This window comes from Protopterus annectens, chromosome 7.part1, assembly GCF_019279795.1.
Source record: "Protopterus annectens isolate FY-2018-M chromosome 7.part1, PAN1.0, whole genome shotgun sequence".
NCBI lineage: Eukaryota > Metazoa > Chordata > Ceratodontiformes > Protopteridae > Protopterus > Protopterus annectens.
The window spans coordinates 528575380-528601507 of record NC_056740.1 but is presented as its reverse complement, the minus strand read 5'-3'; positions in this window follow the sequence as shown (position 1 = coordinate 528601507).

Genomic DNA, 26128 nt, shown 5'->3' with positions numbered 1-26128 from the left:
TTATTCTTGACATCTTTTGTCTCATTTTCCTGATGACGAGGTCTAGAGGGGATGGACAGTTTCTTGGACTCATTCTACAGGATTAACCTCTTTACAATCAAATTATTACTTTTATCAATGCGGGTACACTAACCACAGTTTGCAAAGACAGTACTGTCCACACACAAATGAAGAACACCCAAGAACTCTCCACATTTAGAATGGCAGACCAGTGCAAGAATATTGTGATCTAAGGACACAGACTTTTCTTCTTCACAACTAATTAGTACAACGATCAAATTTCGCTATAAAGGACAAATATCCTGCAACAGCAGCTCCTAGTTATGAGGAACACACAGACACACACACACACACACACACACACACACACACACACACACACACACACACACACACACACACACACACAGACACATGCATGCTAACAAAGAGACAATTACTCCAGCAACTAAGTTTATAACAGCAAAATTTAAAATCTCTCCCTATTATTGGGTCTTTGTTCTCACACAGAAAATGCATGTTAACACAGATCCAGTTATTCCGGCAACTTTTCCAGTTTAACAGCAGTATTTAAAATGGGTCTATATCACTTCCATGAAAACACAAGTACTCAAACACCTATCCATCGACCCCAATACAGCGAACAGCTGTATATCAATCGTTTACATCAGCGAGCATTTTTCCCAGGGCAAAGAGTTAGCCATCCAACATCCGGAAATTGCCCTTTTCCCTATGTAGTGCAATCTTGGAGTTTGTATATTTAAGTAGGTGGGGTGTGGCGGGTGTGGGGGCATTGCACCCCCACTTTGGTGGGTTGATATACTGCAGTGTGTGTATTGCTTGGCATGTTGCACAACTCTTTGCCCTGGGAAAAGTTTTGTTGATGTGTAGGCTCGATGAAAGGACTGTTTGCTGTATTGGGGTCGATGGATAGGTGTTCGAGTACTTTTGTTTTCGTGGAAGTGATATAGACCCATTTATAATCAGTCCCAATATTTGGGTTTGCTCACTCACAAAAATGGATGCTAGCCCAGATCCAGTTATTCTACTAACCACAAAGAAAATGCATGTAAACACAGATCCAGTTATTCTAGTAACTTTTCCAGTTTATAATGGCAGTATTTTAAATGAGCCCCTATATTTGGGTCTGCTCACACACAAAAATGTATACTAACACAGATCCAGTTATCCTACCAACCACAAGGAAAATGCATGCTAACATATATCCAGTTATTCTAGCAACCTTGTAAGAAATATTTAAAATCTGTATGTATCATTGGGTCTATATTTATGCACACACAAAAATGCATGCTAACACAGAGACAGTTACTCCAGCAACTTTCTGTTTCTAACAGCAAAATTTAAAATCTGCCCTATTATTGGCTCTTTTTTTCTCACAAAGAAAATGCATGCTAACACAGATCCAGTTATTCTGGCAACCTTCCCAGTTTAACAGTGGTATTTAAAATCAGCCCCTATATTTGGGTCTGCTCACACACAAAAATGGATGCAAGCCTAGATCCAGTTATTCTACCAACCACAAGGAAAATGTATGTGAAGACAGATCCAGTTATTCCAGCAACTTTCACAGTTTATAACGGCGGTATTTTAAATGAGCCCTTATATTTGGGTCTGCTCACACAAAAATGGATACTAACGCAGATCTGGTTACTTTACCAACCACACAGAAAATGCATGCCAACACACAAACCCAGTTATTCCAGCAGCTTTCTAAGAGAAATATCTAAAATCTGTCCTTATCATTGGGTCTATGTTCACACGTAAAAATACATGCTAACACAGAGACAGTTTCTCCAGCAACTTTCTAAGTTTATAACAGCAAAATTTAAAATCTGTCCCTATTATTGCGTCTTTGTTCTTACACACAGAAGATGCATGTCAATACAAATCCAGTTGGTCCGGCAACGTTTTCAGTTTATAACAGCAGTATTTAAAATCACCCCCTATGTTTGGTTTTTTCACACACACAAATGAACGCTAGTCCAGAACCAGTTATTTCAGCGTTCTCCGATATTTTTGCAAGGACCGGTTTAATGCAAGATCATTTTTCACTGACCAGCCATCACGCCACATAATAAAGTGCAAAATATTTATTTATTTGACATTTGAAAAGTGTACATTCTGCTTAACAGCATAACATTGATTTACTATGGTCGAGAGGTGCGTAAACCTAATGGCAACCTTATTGACTTTCTAAGTTTATAACAGCAATATTTAAAATCTGTCCCTATTATTTGGCTCTGTCCAGCATACCTCTCAACTGTACAGATTTTTGCCTCATATTTTTGGTCTGTTTCTCATAAAATTGTTGTTTTTTGGCAAATCACTGTCAGATCAGGTTTGAAGTCAGAAAACAATGATAGTTGAGTTGAGTTTCAGACTTCTTACCCTTCAGAAAATACACACTAATGCAAAACCTATACTTCTATCTACTTTCTAAGTTTAACCAAAAAATTTGCAAGTGAGCCAAACAGTGTCAAGTCCACTTAATAAAACCAAAAAAAACAACACTGCCACGGGCAGGGATCCACACCTCGAAGATCTTTATTAAAAAATTACACACAATTGAGCGCTTTCTTCCCTACAAACAGGGATTTCATCAGAATCTACATCCATTCCCATTTTTCCCTATAAATACTTAAATTAAATCATGATGTCACATGTTGCAAAATTGATAGGTTGGATTTAAAGTGCAAAGTGCATTAAAATCATGTTAAAAAACGTATATGTGTACACACTTAAATAAAAACTTATAAACACAAATACACTAATATTAATTCCATATATTCCCATAAAAACATTCACTTTCATTTTGTAAATTCCACTTTTTTATTTCATATAGGCTTTATGGAAATAATTTCATTTAGACCCGGGGGTAGGCTTGCTTGTAATCTTATTTGCCATTTAGTTTCTCTTTCTTCTATATATGTTCTGTAGTCCCACCCCTTGGATTTTTTAATACTTTTTCTAAAATTATAAATCTAAAATCTTTACAGCCCTGAGAGCTACTAATATGCCTGTATAGGGCATTATTAGAATTGTGTGTATTTATCTGGTATGTGTGTTCGTATATTCTGTCTTTCAGCTTTCTCTCTGTTTTGCCTATATAGAAACTAGGGTAGGATTCACACATAGCCAGATAAATAACTCCAGTAGTTTGGCAATTCCCTCTTTCTGGTTTCACCACATTTTGTAAATAATTGTTAATTTTTATATTTTGTTCTGTACATATATACTTACATTGTGGACAGTTGCCACATTTTGTGGTCCCGTGTCTATAGTTCAACTTAATAGGCATTTCAAAATTCTTTTTCAAATTTGGACCAACTTTATATACAAAATTGGGTTTATTTCCTCCTATCTTCCACAGCTTGGGGTTGTTTCTCAAGATGGCCCAATTCTTTGTTATGATTTTTTCTACCTCCCTTGCATAACCTCCAAATGGGACTATCATAGCTCTTTCATAGTTTCTTCTCTCACAACATAATTGTTACCTAAAAGTGGCTTGTATTTTTTACCCCATTCATCTTGTATGTATTCCACATATTCATTTATTATTTTTACCGGGTACCCTCTCTCTTGGAACATTTGGGCTACTTTTCTTAATTCTTCTTGTAAATCTTCCTTTTTTGAGGTCATCCGTGCCACCCTAATTAATTGTCCCTTGACAATACTGTGCTTTTGTCTAACCGGGTGATCACTGGAATATTGCAAATAAGAGTTGCTGAAGGATGGTTTCCTATATATCTTAGATTTAAAAGATTTTATGTCCTTTTCTATGTATGTATCTAAATAATTTATTCCTTTTGTATTGTATACATACATAAACTTTAAGAATCCTGTAATGCTGTTGAGATGCTTAACCAGATCCTTAATAATATTTTCAGGGCCTTTCCATAAGATAAATATGTCATCCAAAAATCTAACATAAAGTCTCATGTATTGAAAAAAGTCACGGGTGAATACATGATTTTGCTCCCAATGTAACAGCACAAGATTAGCAAATACTGGTGCGCAGGAAGCACCCATTGCAATGCCCCTATGCTGCCTGTAGTATTCTCCATCAAACATAATGTAGTTAAAATCTAAGACAATTTCCATGAATTCCACTATTAAATTTTGTTTATCCTTATCCAATGTTGTATTCTTATATAAACAATCTCTAAACATGTCTAATCCCTCCTGTTTAGGAATAGATGTAAATAATTCCACTACATCAATAGTTAGGAGTATTACATCCATATCCCACATTTCTTCCTTAATTCTTCCCAGGAAATTCCATGAGTCTTTTATTAAATGATCACTATTTAGAACCTGTTGTTTCAGCCACTTATCTATAGTTGCTCCAAAAGGGTATGTTTTTGACCCTCTTCCATCCACAATTGGTCTAAAACTTAAATTTTTCAGATTTTTATGGGTCTTTGGTATCCCAAATATAGTAGCTACTTTTGGGTTTACAACTTTTAAATATTTATAAGTTTCTCCTGTTATTCTTTCCTCTAAGAGATAATCTTCCAAATAGTAATCTATTCTTTTATTACTAATATTTATCTCATTAAGGGATGCTGGTTGATATGTATCTGGATCATTCAACATTTCAAAGATTTTTTGGGAATATTCCAGTGTGTCAAAGAAAACCATCCCTCCTCCTTTATCCGGTCGCATAACTCTTATAGTTTTATCTTTCTTAAGTTTTTGCAGGACTTCATTTTGTTTGTAGGTCAAATTTTTATTTTTAAGAATGGGCTGCTCCTTACTTTTTAGTTTATAAATATCCTCCATAATTGCTTTTTCTAAGACATTTAAGGTCGGGTCTAAAGGTGGATTATACGCACTTTTGTTGCTGGGTTCCGTAGTATTATTTTTTCTCCTCCTTTCAGCTTTAGTTCTATCTTGAAACATGTAGGCCAAATTTAACTTTTTCAGGAACATTTTTAATTCTATAATGGTGTCAGTGTATTCAAAAAACTTTGCTGGGACGAATTTTAACCCTTTCATACATAATTCAAAGTGTTCAGATGTTAATTCTATCCCTGCATAGTTGTAAATATGATATAATTTCATAGTGTTTACAACTCCATTTTCTATTATCTGTTCATTCTCCCTTAATTCCTGTTCCTGTTCCTTCTGTTCCATCCTGTTGTCCACTGCTCTCTTTCTTGCTCCAACCCCACATCCCATTCTTGTTGGTACTGAAAAGTTTGAAATTCACTTGTGTCTTTATTAAGTTGTTCTTTATTATAATAATTCCGTTTTGGTTCTATTCTATACATTTTTCTTTGCTCATTAAAGTTCTTATTCTGGTTATTTCTGTTAGTTTTCTCTAATCTATCTCTCTTAATCACATATTCCCTATTTTCCTTATATTCGTCTAAGTCTCTCTTCATTTTCTTACATTTGGTTTCAAATATTTTATTACATTTAAAATCTACACTATCTAATTTCCTGTAGTAAAGCCCCTCATATTCAGAAAAATATTTAAGACTCTGTCCCTATTTTTCAGTCTTAGTCTCACCATCATGTTTCGCTTGGTCCAGAAACCAGATTTCGTATCCTTCACAAAATGCATTCTAACAGATCCAATTATTCCAGCAACTGTCCAAGTTTATGATCAGTATTTAAAATCTGTCCCTAATTTTGGGCCTTTGTAATCTCTCTCTCTCTCTCTCACACTCACACGCTGCATACTAACATACTAGTCCAGCAACTACGTTTATAAGAGCAGTACTTAAAATATGACCCTACTATTTAGCCCATCATATCTCTCTCTTTCTCTCACACACACACACACACACACACACACACACACACACACACACACACACACACACACACACACACACACACACACATCTAGACTCACAACTCCCTGTCTAATTTTTCTTAGTGCGACAACCAGGCAAAGACTCACATGCATACTACCTCTCAACCTCTTAGTGCAAGAAATCTGGACAAAGCTCAAACTAATGGGGGGAACAAAGGCCTAGAAAAAGGGACAGATTTTAAATGTTGCTCTTATAAACTTAGAAGGTTGCAAAATTTGTGTTAGCGTGTGTTTTTTGAAGATTATGAAGTCTAAAACATTTTGGTGATGATCCTCAGTAATTAGCCAGAAAAAACACATTCATGAGAAACAGCACAAAAATATGAGGCAAAAAATGTGGACATTCTGAGAAAATCTGCAATGTTGAGAGGTATGACACACACACTATCACCCAGCTTCATTCTTGCCCCTACAGACATGCACACACGCACGCGCGCACATGCGTATATATACACACACACACACAAACACACACACACACACACACACACACACACACACAAACACACACTTCCACATACATAAACAAACACACACACACTCTTCCAGCTTCATACTTGCCCCTACAAACATGTACCCATGCAGACACACACACTCACTGCAAAATCTGTCACTACTTTTTATGGTATTATCTCATTCTCGCATACACACACCAGGCAGCATCAAGCAAGTCCCCCCCAGTCACTTGGACTTGGGGACATCCATTTACCCACACACATGGTCTCTCTCACACACACATACATCTAGACTCAAAATTCTCTATCTAATTGCCATAGTGCAACAACCCAAGCAGAGACACTCACATCACCATCTCTCTTAACCTCTTAGTGCAAGAAATCTGGACAAAGCCCAAAATAACGGGGGGAACAAAGGCCCAAAAATAGGGACATATTTTAAATGTTACTCTTATAAACTTAGACATTTGCTAGAACAGGATTTTTGTTAGCGTGTGATTTCTGAAGGGTATACAGTCTAAAACTTATTATTTAGTGGCACTGGCTATCCTAATTGATTAGCCAGATTACCACATGTTTTATGAGGAACAGACCAAAAAATATGAGGCAAAAATCTGGACATTCTGTGAAAATCTGCTTAGTTGAGACAATACCTCTCCAAACTAGTGATGAGCTTTACTAATAAAGCCCATGTGCTTTTGAAAATGAGCTATGCACCTAATTTCTGCAATGAAGGGAAGGATATTTGACTATTTGTGGCAAATTATTTTTTTTTTATCATAGTGATGTTACAGTTTTCCTCTCAACTACCCATTTTTTGCCTCATGTTTTTGGTCTCTTCCTCATAAAATGTGTGATTTTCTGGTGATTGAAGTCACTAAACAATGACATACATTTGTGTTTCAGACTTCAAATCCTTCAGAAAAATGCATGTTAACACAAACCCTGTTATTTTAGCAATTTTCTAAGTTTATAAAAGCAATATTTAAAATCTGTCCCTATTTTTGGGCCTTTGTCCCCCCATTTTGTCAGGCTTTGTCCAGATTTCTAGCACTAAGAGGTTGAAAGTTATCACACACACAAAGACACACTGCAAAATCCGTCCGTTTTTAGCAAATTCTCTCTCTCTGTCATACACACACACATGCTCACCCAACTTCATTCTTGCCCCTACAGACATGCACGTACACACACACACACACACACACACACACACACACACACACACACACACACACACACACACACACTTACCTACTCTCTGAAATGGGAACTCACCTATTAGACAATGTAGCTCGCTTCCGAAAGAAACTCCGCTCAGTCTCAGCTCACTGTCCCTCCATTCCGAACTTCCGTTGCTCATCCTCAGCTCTTGTGACTCTGACCAAGTCCGATAACCAGGCGTCATGATGCAAAAATGCACCAAATGGATTTCAGTAAAGGAACGGACTTACTCTACGGGGTGCATAAACAGTCAAAATACCACTTCAAACATCACAAATAGCAAGCCGCAAGACTCTGAGTTATGGCGAATGGACCACCACAAACAATCTGCGCACACCGGGAATCGGGATTCGGGAATACCACCTGTCCAGTCTAACACAGGTATGCAACATCCAGTAACAAGGTAAGTAATAAAGGGTAAAGGATAAATCAGTTGACTGCAGATATATTTATCTGGAATTAAGCATCCTGCCAAATACAGCTGCAGCCAATAATAAGGAAGTCCGGTTAGGTCAGCGACCTTGTCACCACCCCCCTCTCCCCTACACTTACAAGTCAGCCGAGGAAAGTTTTTGAGGTGGGGAGGGGACAAGGAAGGAGTTTTTTTTCTTTCTTGACTACTACTCCCTGGCTAGGCAAGTGTACGGTATAGTGTACATAGCATTTGCCTGCCGACATCCTTGTATCCAAAAGCTGGAACATTCACAGAGGTTTCTCACTAAAAGAATACAGGGTGTAAGTAACATGTCCTGTGCAGACCACCTCAAGGCCCTATCCCTGTATTCTGTCTCCTACAGGCTATTGAGGGGAGATCTATGCCTGGAATACAAGGTGTTGTCAGACCTCACTCTGATGGACCTCCTGCATATCCATAAAACAAACAGCACCAGAATTACCCATTCTAAAGAATTAAAAACCTTGCTTGTGATATAAGCAGGACATGCTGGAGAGACAGGTATGTGTCCTAGAGACCACCCTGTCTCTGGAACAGGCTCCCCATCCATGTGAAGCAGAGCTCCTCCCTAGTCCAATTCAGGTGTTACTTGGACACGTTGATGGGGTACAGGAAATTCAGGCTGTTTGGTACTAATGTCTCTAATGGACACAGGCAGCCTGTAAATGGCTAATTTCCCAGGGCCCTGCTTGTAAATGTTCCACCTTCTAAACCTCTGCTTACACTTATCAAGGGTACCAGAACTTGTCAGAGATGTCTGATGCATGGCTAGGCTTAAAAAAAGTGCTTGTGGTCATTAGCCTAGTAAACACCCATGAACCTATAAATGCAACTGTGAATGTTCAGAACACAAGGAGAACCCCTGCTGGCCTTGGCTCATTCATGTCTAGGTTATTCAAGCACCTGTTTCTGGGTCCAGGAGATCTCCATGTAACCCCATTTAAAGTGCTTCCTAATAAAATTCAACAGCCATCCAAACAAAGAATCCTTTTAAAGGGAGTTTGATCATTTCTGTTCACTGTTAAAACTGTTGGTCAGTGTTGAGGAAAAATCTGTATTGAATAACCTATAAGCCTCACCTAGTACCAAGTCTGAAATGGTGGGGGAGAGGGATTCCAATTTGTTTCAGGAGGGGCCAGTCCTGTTGCTGCGGGTTGGAATGGCTGAGGTTTGACTGCATGCTAGGTGGCCATATACTTTTCAGTGACTCTCCTGTAATCTAATTATTTAATTGATTTTGTTTACTTGGTTAGTCCCACTGGGCTAGTGGTCTATTTTTTAGGGGAGACCTGAGGTGGAATTTGTATTGACTAGTGGAAGTTTGACAAAGACACTGGAAAGTCCCCTACTTTTTTCAGAGATTGAGGCCACAGCAGGCACCTGCAAGATGGTTGTCTAGTTTTCAAACATCCATCACTTAGACAACAGAATGGGAGGTGCTTTGTAAACAGCATAACACTAAAATGAAAAATAGATGAGAATTCTGGTGTTTCATGCACCAAAAACCACCAGGACATTCTGCTGGTAGAACCACCCCTCTGAATCACACAAACTGTGAAGACCCATCTTCCAGTGCGGTTGCCTAGGAACCAGCATCTAAACTATTGTTGTGGTGGTTTAACTAATGGTAAAACATGAGTCCACTGACTACCCCTCAGTATGCTAAGACAGGTGGGCACTCAGTCTGGGAGCAGATGAAGGAATACTTCACCAGGGAAGATATCCTCAAGCAGGATAGTTGAGGTCATTATGGAGTCATACTTTCTGCCTACATATAAATAACTTAACATCTTAGGTTTATCCATCTGTGGTTGCATTCCTTTTAAGATTTTTCTCATTTCAAAGTTGCTGGTCAAGGGTTTTCCCACTGCAGGATGCCCCTTGTCAGCTTCAGAAGCTATTTATGTTCTAAGAAGGCTCAAAGTTTATGGGTCTGAAAAAATGAAATTATGGTTTTGACTGAAAAGAGTCTCCATTACCAGGTGCACAGTGTTTAATAAGAAACTTGGTCATTTCCCTGCCAGCAAAACAAGCAATGTAAACAATAACCCTTAAGTGAAATTTATGATATGCAAACAAATTTTAATTGCTCTTTTCCAGACAGGACATGCAGTTAAATGCTAAAATCAACAAGAAGGAATACAGTGCAGCAGTGTAATACATTCAGTACATGCCAAATACTGAAAAATGCTCCCACATGGGATGCTCCCTAGAAACAATCTAGAAGAGACCAAAAGACCAAAGCACTGATGTCTACTTTTTATTGAAGAAAAAAGGAGGATAGGGTATGCTCCTCTCCCTTTTACCCAAATGTCATGGGGAGGTGAAGGAGTTCAACCTTACTCTACAGAAATTTGAAAGCACTGGAAATCAAACCTGAAGGACAGATGTCTGCCTGTGGCTACATAGTTTTCTTTATGATGAATATTTTTCACATTGGTTGCTTTAAGACAGTTATATTCACTGGAACAGAAAATGGACAAAGTCTTTCAAGAAAAGCCTGCCAATGCATGGAATGTAATGTAAGAAAGAAAAGAACACTGCCAGCTGGGAGAATTACTACTTTTTTCAAAGTTTTTCTTTCTAGACACTGGATGTTAACATCTACACTGTTTTCCTTCTGCAAATCCAAAGAAATAAGAATTTCTGAATTGTTTCCAAGCTAAAAGCCTCCATACAACAAGAAGGTCTAAATTCAGATTCCATTCTAATGATCGCATATAAGACTTTTAAATGCATTAATATTTTTTCTGTCGGAAGAGCTAATAAATTTTCATTAAATAAGAAACATACAATTGCCGACAGGAATAACAACAAATTCTGTTTCATACCAAAGCTATATGCATGTTTTTATTAAGTATATCAGCTGCTCATATTCTCTTATTTTTTAAACACCTTTATTGCAATATCACTTAAGACATAGGCAAACATACATTTATATACAAGAAAACAATTTTATAAATGTGAATACGTTAACATGCTTTACCATCAATCCAACATTACATAAATTGATAACATCTCGCCTTTCCTTAAACCTCACTCCTTCTCCAAAATAATACTCTGCATGAATTCTGTTCTGCTGTTTTAATGACTCAGCTAGTGACTATGTAAGAGTACAACCACGTACCAAGCTGTGAATTTACTTCGGAATTTTACTTTTGGAAATTACTATAAAGTTTGTATATTTTGTTAAAGTTCCCTGGAAACCAATAATAAAGAAGTTGCCTATACATAGATAGTCACTTGGCTCACAGAACTAGCTGATAACTGTTTTCATTATCATGATCACCTTGCATACCCGCTCCATTCACCCTCTGCTCCTCTACCTACCCCCATTCCCACACACCCCCACTTTCATTACATTTATACACTGTGACCACTCCCACCACCTCAATCAGAAAAACAATACTTGCCATCAATTAAACACCATCCAGCCCCCCCAACTATCTCCTCAACTCATCCTTCACAGCACCGTTACCTACATACCTACTTACAGCATCAGCCCAACAATTACCAGTCACAATTCCCAATCATCCTCTACCATAAAACCTAATATTACACAGTTTACTAGCACACACTTCGACACACATCTCCAACATTCCTTCTTTAGTTTCACTACAGAAGCCCTCTGCTACTTTTAATTCAACCATGATTTTGCACAACATCTTAGCATCCTTATTGCTAACACTGCTTTCACATATCACCTCTCACTACCACACTAACCCCATAACGCCTCCCTTTCATGCAACAGCTAACACTAACACTACTGACCCACCACTTTTAAACCTCATCAACCCCTCCATCTTTCACATCTCCCTCGTTCACCAGATCTCATCCACTCCATTTCCAAACTACCAAATTAACAAACCTTCCATAACATACCACTCACATATTACTATAATCATCCGCACCATTTCCAAAATCACTTCCAAACTAGCCCTCTGTGGGGATATACACCCAAACCCTGGCCCAAACCACCCCATCCATTATACTAGCACACAAAACTCCACTCACTTCATCACATACCCACAAAGAAAGCCACAGACCTCCTTCTGCTTAAGATAAGACATTAGAAGCTTGACAAAGATATCTGAACTAAACACTCACCTTTCCCTCTACTCTCCTGATATTGTGCTACTTACACAATAAGTACTTGATATTGTGCTACTTACACAAAATAAAACCAGATATAAAAAATAACAAAATACTTCCTCCTGGTTATAAAGACAAAACCCATAAAAAAGGTGGAGGTGTTGCTATTTTATTTAAGAACCAACTAAACATTGAAACTTCACTGGCCCCCTTCAAGAGAAATCTTGAAGAGTGGATAGGCAATAGAAAGTTCACCCTGGGGATCTCTTCAGTGTCTTGCTCGATAGGGGCACTGGGAACAAACATCTGGAAGCACAACGCCAGGGAATCTTCTTGGGCTAGGCTTATATAGGCTCCAGGGCCATTAGCCTAGTACACACCTATGAACCAGCATTGGCAGGAACTGAAATTATAATTGCTAAACTATACTTTAATACTAAAAAAAAACTTAAACCTAACCAGCTGTTACCTACCACCTGGCAACAATATAGACACTGTAGAACATCTACTTGACAGGGCCTCTAACTCACTACCTCAAGAAACCATAATACTAGGTGATTTTAATATGGATTGGCAAACATGCAACTCCTTTAAACCTACAAATGTCATTAACCTCCACGTTTTCTCTCAACTTATCCAAGCCCCAACCAGAATTGACAAAACAACAAAAAGAGAATCAATACTTGACTGGACATTGACAAACAGACCAGACAAATTAATTTATCAGGCTGTCTCCCAGACAGCCTGAGTGACCACTTCAACCTATCTAATCAGAAGCCAAACCCATCTAGCCAAGTCCACCTCCTATCAACAAAATTCATAGTAAAAAATCCTTCAACCCCAATAATTTTATTGAAGCTCTAGCAAGCTGTAACTCGCACCCATTAAAAATGCTTAATCTAGATGATGCCATATCCTACTTTAACTCAACATTCCTCAACATACTTGACCACCATGCATCCCTCCAAACAACAATAATTAAATCTAACTACACCCCATGGCTATCCAAAGTGACTAGAGCTCTACTACACAACAGGAACAAAGCCTGAGCTAACTGGAAGAAATCAGGCACCCCTACTGGCAAACAAAACTATCTGGACCTTAGCAATAAAGCAAAGAAAACAAAGGAGACAAATCTAGCCACTACCACAACATTCAAAATAGATATCAATCCAACCCCAAAAAACTTTGGGCAACAATCAACAAAGTACTCCACCCAGGAAAAGCTGACACCCCTGCCTCCTTTAATCACTGACAGCTCTACAAACATAGCAACCCAGTTCAACAAGTTCTTTACAGAATCCATCTTAAACCTAGCAAACTCTCAAAAGCCTTCTACAACAATCAGGTCACGCAAAATCAACACCACCATTCTACCCTTCTCATTTCAAGCTGTTCCCATCTCCCAACTGTACAAAACTAATCAACAAACTAAAACCCACAGCCCTCACCTCTGATAAACTTCCAGCTGAGTTCTTAAAGATTGCCGCCAGTGCAATCGCATATCCTGTATCAATTCTCATTAATCGAGCCATAGCTGAAAAATCTAGTTCCCCACCTTTGGAAAATCCCATACATCACCCCACTCCACAATGGAGGCAACTCTAAAGAACTAACCATCGACCAATTGCTATACCCCCCCCCCCTCTAAAATCCCAGAAAGGGGCATACACACAGAAATTATGACCTTCCTAAACTCTAATAACCTACTGACAATTACACAACATGGCTTCAGACCATCACATAGTACTACTGCAGATCTTATTTCTTTCACACACACAGTCAACAAACACAGAAACAATGGCAAAAATGTCTCAGCTGTATTCTTAGACATTTCCAAGGCCTTTGACATGGTTAACCATGGCAAACTCATTAACATATTCTCAGAAATAAACCTAAGGCCATCCAGCCTTGGTGCCATTCTTGATTTAGAAATTATCTCACAGGCAGACAGCAGGCTGTCAAATGGCACCATGAACTCTCCCCACTTCTACCAGTTTCTCTAGGAGTCCTACAGGGGTCAATTCTGGGTCCACTACTCTCTTCTATTTTTATTAACATTCTACATACTGCCACACTCCACGCATCTGTTATTCAATACGCAGATGATTCCACATTACTCAGTGCTTCTTCCTCTTCCCAAGCATTGCTAAAAGAAAAACAATCCTCCTTTCTTGCATTAGAAAATTGGCTCACTGAATCACAATTAGTTTTAAATCCCAACAAAACCCAGCTAATTATCTTTCCACCCACACATCATTCCACCCATAACATTATATTCAACATAACCTCCAGTAACAACACAGTGATATCTGCTGTAAACCACATCAAACTGTTGTTTTTTTATAGACAGCAACATGAAATTTGACACACATACAGTGGATATAAAATGTGTACACACCCCTGTTAAAATGCCAGATTTTTGTGATATAAAAAATGAGACCACAATAAATCATTTCAAAACTTTTCTCACCTTTAATGTGACCTATAACCTGTACAATTCAATTAAAAAACAAATTTGTTAGGGGAAAAATATAAAAAATAAAAATGTACAATATGCTGGTTGCATAAGTGTGCACACCCTTAAACTAATACTTTATTGTGTGTGCACACTCTTAAACTAATACTTTGTTGAAGCACCTATTGATTTAATTACAGCATTCAGTCTTCTTGGGTAGGAGTCTATCAGCATGGCACATCTTGACTTGGCAATATTTGCCCACTCTTCCTTGCAAAAGCATTCCAACTCTGTCAGATTGCAAGGGCATCTCTTGTGCACAGCCATCTTCAGGTCATACCACAGATTTTCTATTGGATTTAGGTCTGGGCTCTGGCAGAGCCATTCCAAAACTTTAATTTTCTTTTGGTGAAGCCATTCTTTTGTTGATTTGGATGTATGCTTGGGGTCATTGTCGTGCTGAAAGGTGAAATTCCTCTTCATCTTCAGCTTTCAAGCAGACACCTGAAGGTTTTGGGCCAAAAGTGACTGGTATTTGGAACTGTTCATAATTCCCTCCACCTTGACTAAAGCCCCAATTCCAGCTGAAAAAAAGCAACACCAAAGCATGATACTGTCACCTCCATGCTTCACCGTGGAGATGGTGTTCTTTTTGTGATGCGAAGTGTTGTTTTTGCGTCAAATGTACCTTTTGGAATTGTGGCCAAAAAGTTCAACCTTGGTCTCATCAGATCATAACACATTTTCCCACATGCTTTTGGGAGACTTGATATATTGTTTTGCAAATTTTAGCTGGGCCTGGATGTTTTTCTGAGTAAGAAAAGTCTTGCAACCCTACCCCATAGTCCATACATATGGAGAATACAGAAGATTGTTGTCACATGTAGTACACAACCAGTACTTGCTAGAAATTCCTGCAGCTCCTTCAGTGTTGCTGTAGGTCTCTTAGCTGCCTCCCTGACCAGTTTTCATCTTGTCTTTTCATCAATTTTGGAGGGATGTCCAGTTCTATGCAACGTCACTGTTGTCCCATATTTTCTCCACTTTTGGATGACTGTCTTCACTGTGTTCCATGGTATATCCAATGCTGTGGAAATGTTTCTGTATCCTTCTCCTGGCTTATACCTTTCAACAATGAGATCCCTTTGATGCTTTGTAAGCTCTCTGCAAACCATGACTTTTGCTGTAGCAGGCAACTAAGAAAATGCCAGTAGAATCCTACTATGGCAGCTGAACTTCATTTGAGGTTAATCACTGTTTATTTAATTGATGGCAAGTGTGTACCCAAGAAGACTGAATGCTGTAATTAAATCAAAAGGTGCTTCAACAAAATACTAGTTTAAGGGTGTGCACACTTGTGCAACCAGCGTATTGTATGTTTTTTATTTTTTATATTTTTCCCCTAACAGATGCTTGTTTTTCAATTGAATTGTACAGGTTATAGGTCACATTAAAGGTGGGAAACGTTCTGAAATGATTTGTCATTTCATGTTTTTATATCACAAAAACTTGGCATTTTAACAGGGGTGTGTACACTTTTTATATCCACTGTATATCCAATACCATAAAGAAAGTACACAAGAAACTTGCCATGCTATACAGAAACAAACAATTCCTAACAGACTCCACAAGGGCCACTATTGCATCCACCCACCACATCTTCACTCTACTGTATGCCTCACCACATTTCACCAACCTCAGAAAATCTGATCTCTCCAAGCCTGCTACAACAAAATTGCCAAATTTGCAACAAGTACCCCTCATAGATCCCACCACTGCATTCCACTTAAAATCACTTAACTGGTTGGAACTCCCCCACCTCATTCTTTACAATCAGCTTATACTGAACCACAAACTACTACACTACCCTCATAAAACCCCTGCTCTACAAAACATGCTACAGCCTAGCACCAAAACTAGACTCCCGCGTTCTAATGAAAAATTTCTATTAGATGTGTCCAAATCCAATAATTCCGCATGTATAGCCCTCTGTAGTAACTCTATAGCCAAACACTGGAACAACCTTCCCACAAGCATATCAGACATTACTTCTACTGCTTCCTTCAAAAAGGCATTCAAATCCCACCTACACCAATTATGGCTCTGCAGCTGTGACAACTCTGGTTAAACCGTTATACTTCCCCCTGCTCTACTATCACTCCCCTCTCCTTGCACTAATTTCTCCCGCAAACATATCTCCTTCCTTATCTATCCTACATTTACTAACCCTCCACCCCAGCCTTTCTACACCGAACCATTCTGCATCCTTCACATTTATATCCCCCCTCCACGCTGCCACTACATTACTGCAAACCCTAAAATATGCTTTGGCTTCCTAATGCACTCAAACACCTCCCCTTCTCTCAAACCATTACTTCCCCACTAACACTGTCTCTCCTACTTTCATGTACCCCCCCTTCTTACACGAACTTTATTTAATCCTTATTGTTAAGAACCTGTGAATCAACTTTGATTTTGAGACCATTGAGCGTATATATAATCTGCATGAAATCAGAAATGAAATACTGTATGTAAATCTTTCTATTTTTTACACTGTCTTAAACTAAATTATCACTGTACACTGATATTATTCTATTTCAAAAGTGTTATTTCAAAACATCTTACATATATTGATATCTCTGTATTCCAAAAATGTGTTATGTATTTCAAAATGTGTTTGTAAACAAAACTGTATGACAAGAAAATTATGTACACTGTATTAAGAGCTTTTCTCCCTGGGTCTTCGCTGAAAAAGGACCTGTGTTCAGTCGGACCTTCTCGGTTAACAAATGTAAAATAAATAAATGAATAAACTGGTCCCACAATTTCTACTTCTTCTACATAATTTGCTCCTACCCTTTTCTAAAGATCCCACTTCCAGTTCCTATATCTCTGTTACAATATTCACTACTTCAGATACAGATAGCTTAGACTTTGATTTCCATTTTCTATACTTTTTTTGGCAGCCAACAGAATTAAACTTATTAAGGCCTTACTATGTTGAGGCAATTCAGATCCTGTGTCCCAGCTCAAAAAAAAATCATATTCTTAGTTACAGCCATTTGCTCAAACAATAAAAAATTATTTGGGGGGGTCTGCTTGGCATATAAAAATGTGTGTGTAAACACTTCCAAGCAAAACATCTGAATCTTCTAGACTTTCCCTTAGGCTTCCCCTATTTCTTTCTCTTTGTCTAAACTCTATCAGTCTCTGATAGGGAAGGCAGTCTCTAGCCTGCAGTCCAAATATCTTCATGGCCTCTTCCCACTCTATTACCTTTCTCTCTAATTATTTGCTCCCAATACTTTGGTTCCTTTGCCAACTAATGTCAGTATATTCCAGCCCCCTCTTAACTATTTGCTGTATCCCTAACTGCACTCATCCCTATTGGCAGAACCTTTCTCCATTTGCATGTTGGCTCACCTATTTCTGTTACTTTATAAATATAATAGACTGTATGGCTACTATTAGTCTCCATAAGGATCTCCATCCAAAATCCCACTCTCTCCTTATTTCTTGAATTCCCCCAGCTTCATCATCATCATCCCTTTCCACTTTGAGCTATAGCTTTCTGTTTCTGTTATCTATATGAGCCTTATCTGTGTAGCTTTAAAATATCCCTTCAAAACATGCAATCCTAAACAGCTTGTTCTATTGGAAGGATCAGCTTTTCCCACTTGACTCTTGCCCTTTTCTTCTCCTCCCAGAACCCCCCCCCCCTTCAAATCTTTATTAATTACTGTCCACAACTTCTGTTTTGGATAATAAAAACATGCTTGACCAATATATAAAACTAACGGGATGAAAACCATTTTCACTACTTGTATCTTGCCATCCACACCCATAAACAAGAGCTTCCAGTTTCTCAGTTTTTGTATTATCTTTTGTTTAGTCTCTTCCCCTCATATCCTTAGCTGCCACAGAGAATCCTTTTTAACCCATACTCCTAAATACATCATGATCCATAAATATGGATATTACCAAACCAATTCATGTGTAGGGACACAGTTTACAGCTGTAGCCTTTGTTTTGTCTTCATTAATTTGATATCCCTAAAAGACGTGAAACTATCTCAGAATGTTCCAGAACACTGAAATATCCTTTTTTTGTTTGTTTTAACAGGTACAAAATAATATTACCTGCAAGTAATGCAAATTTTCCTTGATAACCATAACAATTATATCTGTGAATTCCTGAGTCCCTTGTTTTCTTTGCCAATGGCTCTAAATATAACACAAACAACAAAAGAGAAGGGGAAAAAGGACACCCCTGCCTGGCTCCTCTGTTCAGACACAACTTATCAGAGAAGAACCCTCACACTTTAAGTTTTGCTTCTTATTCCTCATATATCTTCCTAATTAACCTTATTGTTTCTGGGAATGCAAATGCTTCCATTACCTTACTCATAAACTCACAGCTTACTCTGTCAAATGCTTTCTGTGCATTAAGACCCACCAACAACAGTGGTATTTTCTTACATTCTGCTTCCCTCTGGATCATCATTGTTGTGTTAATGTTGTCAAATTGTTGCCTTCCCCTCCACAAATCCACAATGATCCATATCTATCAATTTTAGCAACACCTTTGTCATTCTTTTTGCTATTATAGATGTAAACACTCTGTAATCATGATTTAAAATTGAAATGGGCCTATGTGAACCTGGGTCTGATAGGTCTTTACTATATTTAGGTATAACAGCCGCAATGGTATAACAACTACCACAGCATTCTTCCAGGATGTTGGCGCTTACCCTCCTTTTAAAATACTGTTAAATAAAACCTTCCATATTTTATCACATTTGTCCTTCCCAGCTTCCAATCTTCCACAAGAATACCATCTATTCCTGAAGACTTTCCTGCAGATTGATTATACATCACCATTTTTATCTCAACTCCTCCTATCTTAACAGTTAATTGTTGAGCCTCATCTGCCTCTAACCTTGGCATGGCTAAGTCTTCCATAAATATTTCCATTTGTACTTTTTCTTGATTTTCATATTCCTCTGCATTATGCAAATGTTCATAAAATTACCAAAATATCTCTAATACCTCTATGGGATCTCTAGTAACTTTTCTTGTTATAAGATCCCTAAATTTAGCAACAACTCTTATTACTGCCCAAGTCATTCTGCCAAAAGGTTTTTTGCACTCTGGAGTTAAAGAAACAGTTGCTTAGCAGCAATCTTTTGTGCATATTATCCGCGTACTCCCTTATTTTCTCTTTAGTACTCTGTATTTGCACTAGTTCTTGTTCTGAGATTCCCCTTATTCTGCAAAACTTTAACCTTTGTCAGCCCCTCTAAATAATTCTTGTTACTTCTTAACCATATGTATTTTTCTTTTATGTCTACCTTATTTTGAAAATCCACTTTTGTTTTATCCCACTCACTAGCTAAAACTGTGGTAGCGTTGTCGCCTCACAGCAAGACGTTGTCCTGTTCGATTCTCAGCTAGACCGTCTTCTGTGTGGAGGCATGCGTGAATGGGCGTGCCTTCGTTGAAGGTTGTGCGTCAGGGCTGGTAACTCGTCACATAAAAATCCACTACCAAACATTAGCGGACCGGAGTTCCGCTGTGGCGACCCCTAATCTGGATAAGCCAAAAAGACACAACAACTAGCTAAAACTTCTGAAGAAAATTCTATCTTCCCTAATAATGCACAAATAATTTTCACTACACATTCCATAAATTCCTCTCTTTTTAGGTAGGTGTGGAAGTGCCAGTGTCTCATTTGTACTTCATTACCCTACATTCTTATCTTAGTTGTTACCGGAGCACGAGCTGAAATAATTACTGGATGTGTGCCTAAGCTTTCAATTAAATAAATGCATGTGCTCCTGTGAAGTATAAGATCTGTCTAGTGTAACCCAGTTATTGTACCTTGGGGCATAATATGTAAATTGTCTCAGCGTTCCCACAATTGAATTCACATCTTCCTTACCAAATATTTTCATAAATTTCTGCAGAAATCTACCATCTTTTGTTATATTTTCCCCTCTAGGTCTTCCAGAAATATCCTCAATGTTGCAAATCAAGTACCAGTCATCACCTATCTGTAACACTCCCTGCTGAAAGCTAATTATTTCTGCTCAAATTTTAAGCTCCAAAGCAGCATTTTTAGGTGCAAAATATATCTACATGGCAATGTAATCCCCCCTTGCCAGTAGCTCCTTACTATCAGATGTATACATTTATATTCTTTTTTTCCTGCTTCCATCACTATTGGAGCTCCTCTAGCAATCAGTATAAGTATTCCCCTTTTCCTTTGACCCTGACAGTCTGCTGAATAGCCCTTCTGAAATCCTTTCATCAAATTCACATGCTCATTTCTTTCCAAGTGAGTCTTCTGTATAATTGTTATTTGGACTCTGAATTTCTTACTATAATTCAATGTACTTTCCTTTTTGCTTACACCTGTGAGACCATTCATGTTCCAAAATAATATGTTTAGTGTAGCAATCATGATAAGTTATTATTCCCTCCTATTATGTATGGTAGCGTTTTTTAAATGTCTGTTTCCAGTTTTTGTGTTACATGCATCTTCTCCATTTGAACATTTGGTACAGTTTACAAGCATGTGTGTTGTAATGACAGCCCTCGGAGAACACACACACACACACACACACACACACACACACACACACACACACACACACACACACACAGACACACACACACACACACACACACACACACACACACACACACACACACACACACACACACACACACACAGAGACACACACACACTTGTGCATTTTCAAATAATGGAGTTTAACCCTCCTGATAGGAACAAATGTCCCAAATTGACAGCTGCACACACAGGCAAAAACCTAAGTTAAAATTAAGATTATCCACACAAAGATGCATCTACTTAGACTAATTGCTTTATCTTCTTATCTTATTTTTATTCCCTTCCCAGATGTGAAAAACGTGTATGTGTTCAGAAGTGCACTGGTTATCTTTAAATAAATTACACATAGTACTAGCAAATGCATTAAAGTACTTAGTTAACAGAAAAGCTGCTATCTCTTATTCACTTTCAATATTTTCAAACTTTTTTAATGAACTGCTTGCCCTTGTGCCTTTTAGTTTTATGCTTCTCTCAGTAAACAGTGTTCAGACCTAGCAATTTATTGCCTTCACCTTTAGTCAGGTTGTTTCCATGGAACTAGATCAAAATGTAGATCTACTTTCAGCTCCATATTTCTCATCTGGCACCTGAACATTTATTTGCTTACAGAAAAAGTACAGTTGTAAGTTATGCGTATGCTCCCCACTCATGGCAAAGGGCATAAAGGTGATATACGGATGCACCTTTCTCAGAATTGAAAAGGCCCAGAAGAAACAACAGTCGAAGGAGTAAAAGAGGAATGTGTGCATCCAGAAGGAAAAAGGAAAAAAGAAAAAAGGGAAGGAGGCAGGATGTAAATACTGCAACAGTGAATAGAAGGACATCCATTGTTATTGTAAGATTTTATACTATTGTACTCTGTCCTTCCTTATACCTATTGCAGTATTCCTTACACTAGGGAGAGTACAAAAGTTCAAGATGAAACTTGGGTGGAGGAAGGTCCAGCAGAGCCCTCAATAAAGCCATACAGGATAGCCATGGAAAATCCAGCTCTAGCCCTGGAAACCATATCCAGCTTATAATATTTGGTAAAAGTATGCACAGAAGTTCAAATAGCTGCCTCAAGGATGAAGTTGGTATCCAATCCTTTGAAAAATGCATCAGAAGAAGCCACAGGCCTGGTATAATGAACCTTAACAGAAGAAGAAAGATTTTGCCCATGAAAAGAGCAACATGAAACTGACTTATAAATCCAGGAAGAAATAGTCTGCTTAGAAACAGCCAAACCTAAAGACCTAGGATGAGAAGAAGCAAAAAGTTACTCAGATTTCTGAATGGCTTTAGTTTTATCTAAATAATATCTGAGCTGCCTATACAAATCCATGGTGTGAAGAACCTTCTCACTAACAGACTCTGGAGACAGGACAAAGTGGGCAAATTAATAGACTGATTAACAGACAACTCGTTAACCATCTTGGGCATAAAAAAAGGAGTGGTACAAAGAGACATCCAGTCCATATGAAAAACTAAAAAGGAGGTACAGCCATAAGGGCCCAAGGCTCAGACACCCTTCTAGCTGAAGTATGGGCCAAAAGAAGAACAGTCTTCCAAGTACAATGCTCTAAGGAAGCTGAAGTTGCAGGTTCAAAAGGAGCCTAAGTCAATTTTTTCAAGAACAAAATAAGAAGTTATGTACTCACCATAATGTTCCATGTGAGTTGTTCCATCTTGCCTTCATTCTTCACTGATGGGTTCTGAGCCGATCCCACGGCTCTAACACGGCCATTAGCAAAGCTCAAGGTTTACCAGTAGCTCGAGACCAAGCCCCTTATCCCATGATTCACTGCTGGAATTACCTCAGATCTTGTTTGCTGGTGTACTATATCCCTATAAGAGAACTACTCTCCCAAGAGAGGGAGAAGGATTGAATAACCAGGATGAGAACAGCCTCTAGGTCAACTATCAGCCAGGTGGGGGATGGAGGGAGGGATGTGAGAATGAAGGCAAGATGGAACAACTCACATGGAACGTTATGGTGAGTACATAACTTCTTAATGTGAAGTTGTTCAATCTCGCCGTTCATTCTTCACTGATGGGTAGTGTCCCTAGCACCCTCAATCTCGGGTAGCTCATGGGAGTACATTCTTCAGGACCATAGACCCAAAAGAAGCCCTGTCCCTGGAGGCCTTATTGACTTTGTAATGAGTGATAAAGGTATGAGGTTTAGACCAAGTGGCTTCAGCACAAATGCTATCAAGGGGCAATTTGGCTTGGAATGCAGAAGATGTAGAAACTGCTCTGGTTGAATGAGCTTTAATATTGTGTAGTAAAAGCATATTAGCAGCTGAATAAACAAAGGTGATACAATCAGATAGCCACTTAGAAAAGGTTGTTTTAGCCACTGGTCTACCTTTTCTGGCTTCAGAGAAAGACACAAAGAGCTGGTCTGATTTTCTAACTTCTTTTGTTCTGTCCAAATAATATCTGAGCTGTCTGTTAACGTCAAGTTTGTGCAGCACATACTCTAGTTTGTTAGAATGGTTGGGAAAGAAGACTGGCAACTCAATGACTTGGTTGATATTAGATTCCAAAACTTTGGGCAAAAAAGAGGGGTTTGTTCTAAGAGATCCTCTAACAGCATGAAAAATCAAATAAGGAGGGCTGATAGATAAGGCTTGAAGTTCTGACACTCTGCAGGCAGAAGTAATAGCTACCAGAAAAATGGTTTTCCAGGATAAAAATTTTAGATCACAAGATGATGCTGGTTCAAATGGGGGAAGAATTATACAGGACATCATAAAGTTTAGATTCCAAGGAGAATAAGGAGTCTTCACTGGAGGCCTCATGTGAAAGGTTCCTTTGAGAAAGGCCTTAGACAACTTGTGGGCCATAATGTTCAGCCCGTCCACTCCGAGATGAAAGTTAGATATAGCAGCCCAGACTCGAACTGTAGCAGCTGCAGCACCTTTATTAAAAATCATAGTCAAGAATTCTAAAACAGATGTCAAAGGGGCTTGATAAGGATCAATGTTCTGCTTAGAAGCCCATATGGAAAATCTCTTCCACTTACTAAGATATAATCTTCTGGTGGATGGCTTGTGGGAAGACAAGAGGATCTGCCTTGTCTCATCATAAAGATCATGAAGCCTGGCTATGAGGGGAACTTGAGCAGCCAAGCTGTGAGCTTAAGTGACTGCAATGAAGGATGGAGGTCCCCCGACGGATGTGTCAGAAGGTCCAGAACTGTGTCCAGAATCCATGGATCCTCCAATGGATGATGATGAAGAAATGGGAACCAAATCTGCCGAGGCCAATGAAGGGCTATAAGAATGATGGTCCTCCCCAGTGACATTGCCTTCTGTAGAAACTTGGGTATTAGCAGGATCGGTGGAAATGCATAGAGGAGACACGGGGGCCAATCGTGTACAAGTGCATCTCTCAGGGGTTCTCCCAGAGGGGGAATCAGGGCAAAGTAGCTTCTGCATTTCATGTTGATGTGACTGGCAAACAGATTGCAGCAAGGCTGGCCCCATTTGCGGAAAATCCTGTCTGCAATCTCTTGCTTGAGGGACTACTTGTGAGGCAACAAGATTGCCCTGCTCAGTTTGTCTGCTATCATGTTGGATCTCCCCGGGATGTGTGTTGCCTACAGGAAGAGCTGGGAGGAGACAGCCCACTGCCAAACTCTGAGGACTTCTCGGCAAAGGGGGTAAGACTTGGTCCCACCTTGCTTGTTCAAGTACCAGACTACTGACATATTGTCTGTTTGAATTGCAATCGTCCCTAGAGGAAGAGAGTGCTGGAAGTACTGCAATGCTAGAAGTACTGCTCTCATCTCCAGGACATTGATATGCAGATGTGTCTCTTGATCCATTCATGTGCCTTGGGCAGTCTTTCCCTAAAAATGCCCCCCCACCCTATCAGGGAACCATCCGTGGTCGCAGTGGCTTCTCGAGGGGGTAGTACAAAGGGGCATCCTATGGTTACATGAAGAGACATCAACCACCACTGGAGATCTCTCTTGCAGGAGTTTGTAATTAAAATCATGTGATTCATTGGAAGTTCCTGATAAGACCATTGAGTGAACAGCAGCCATTGAAGAATCCACATATGCATCCTTGCTAATGGTATGGCCAAGATCGCTGCAGCCATCAAACCCAAGACTTAAAACTTCTGCGTCTGGTGCTCTGTCCTTCGATACCAAAGAGTTGTCCTGCTGGTGAATAAGAAAGACTCTTTCGATAGGTAGTAGTAGATTGGTGGTTGATGTGTCTAACTCTGCCCCTATAAAAACAATATGCTGCGATGGCAATAAGGCAGAATTTTCTGAGTTGATCATAATGCCTAAGTGTTTGCAGAGTGTCAGAGTGTATTCTATTGCCTGAATGAGTTGATGCCTGGTAGTGGAGGTAAGGATCCAATCGCCTAGCTATGGAAACACCTGGAATCCTAGAAGCCTCAGGTCAGCCATGACCACTGCCATGCATTTGGTGAACACTCTGGGGGCTGTAGTGAGACCAAAGGGCAGGGCCCAAAATTTATAATGATTGGCTGCCAGCCGGAAACGCAGATGCTCTCTGGATGGCCTGGCCATTTTTATGTGGTAGCACGCATCCTTGAGATCTATCAAGCACATCCAATGGTGTCTCCCTAAGAAGGGAAGTATAGACTGTAGCGTGACCATCTGGAACTTCTCTTTCTTGACAAATTGGTTGAGTCTGCTGAGGTCCAAAATAGGTCTCCAGTCCCCTGTTTTCTTTGGAACCAAAAAGAATCTTGAGTAAGTTCCGGATCCTATCTGGTCTGCTGGGACTGGCTGGATGAATTTTTTTTAGCAACTTGCGGACCTCTATAGTTGATTGTTCCCTGTAACTGGGTGAAATGTCCAGGATTCTCCTTGGGGGTGTGGGTGGAGTGGAGAACGGTATGAATACCCTCTGGAAATAATACTTTGTACCCAGTTGTCATTTGTTATATCTCACCAGGCATTTGGGTACAAAGATAAGTGACCCCCGACTGCCTCCAGA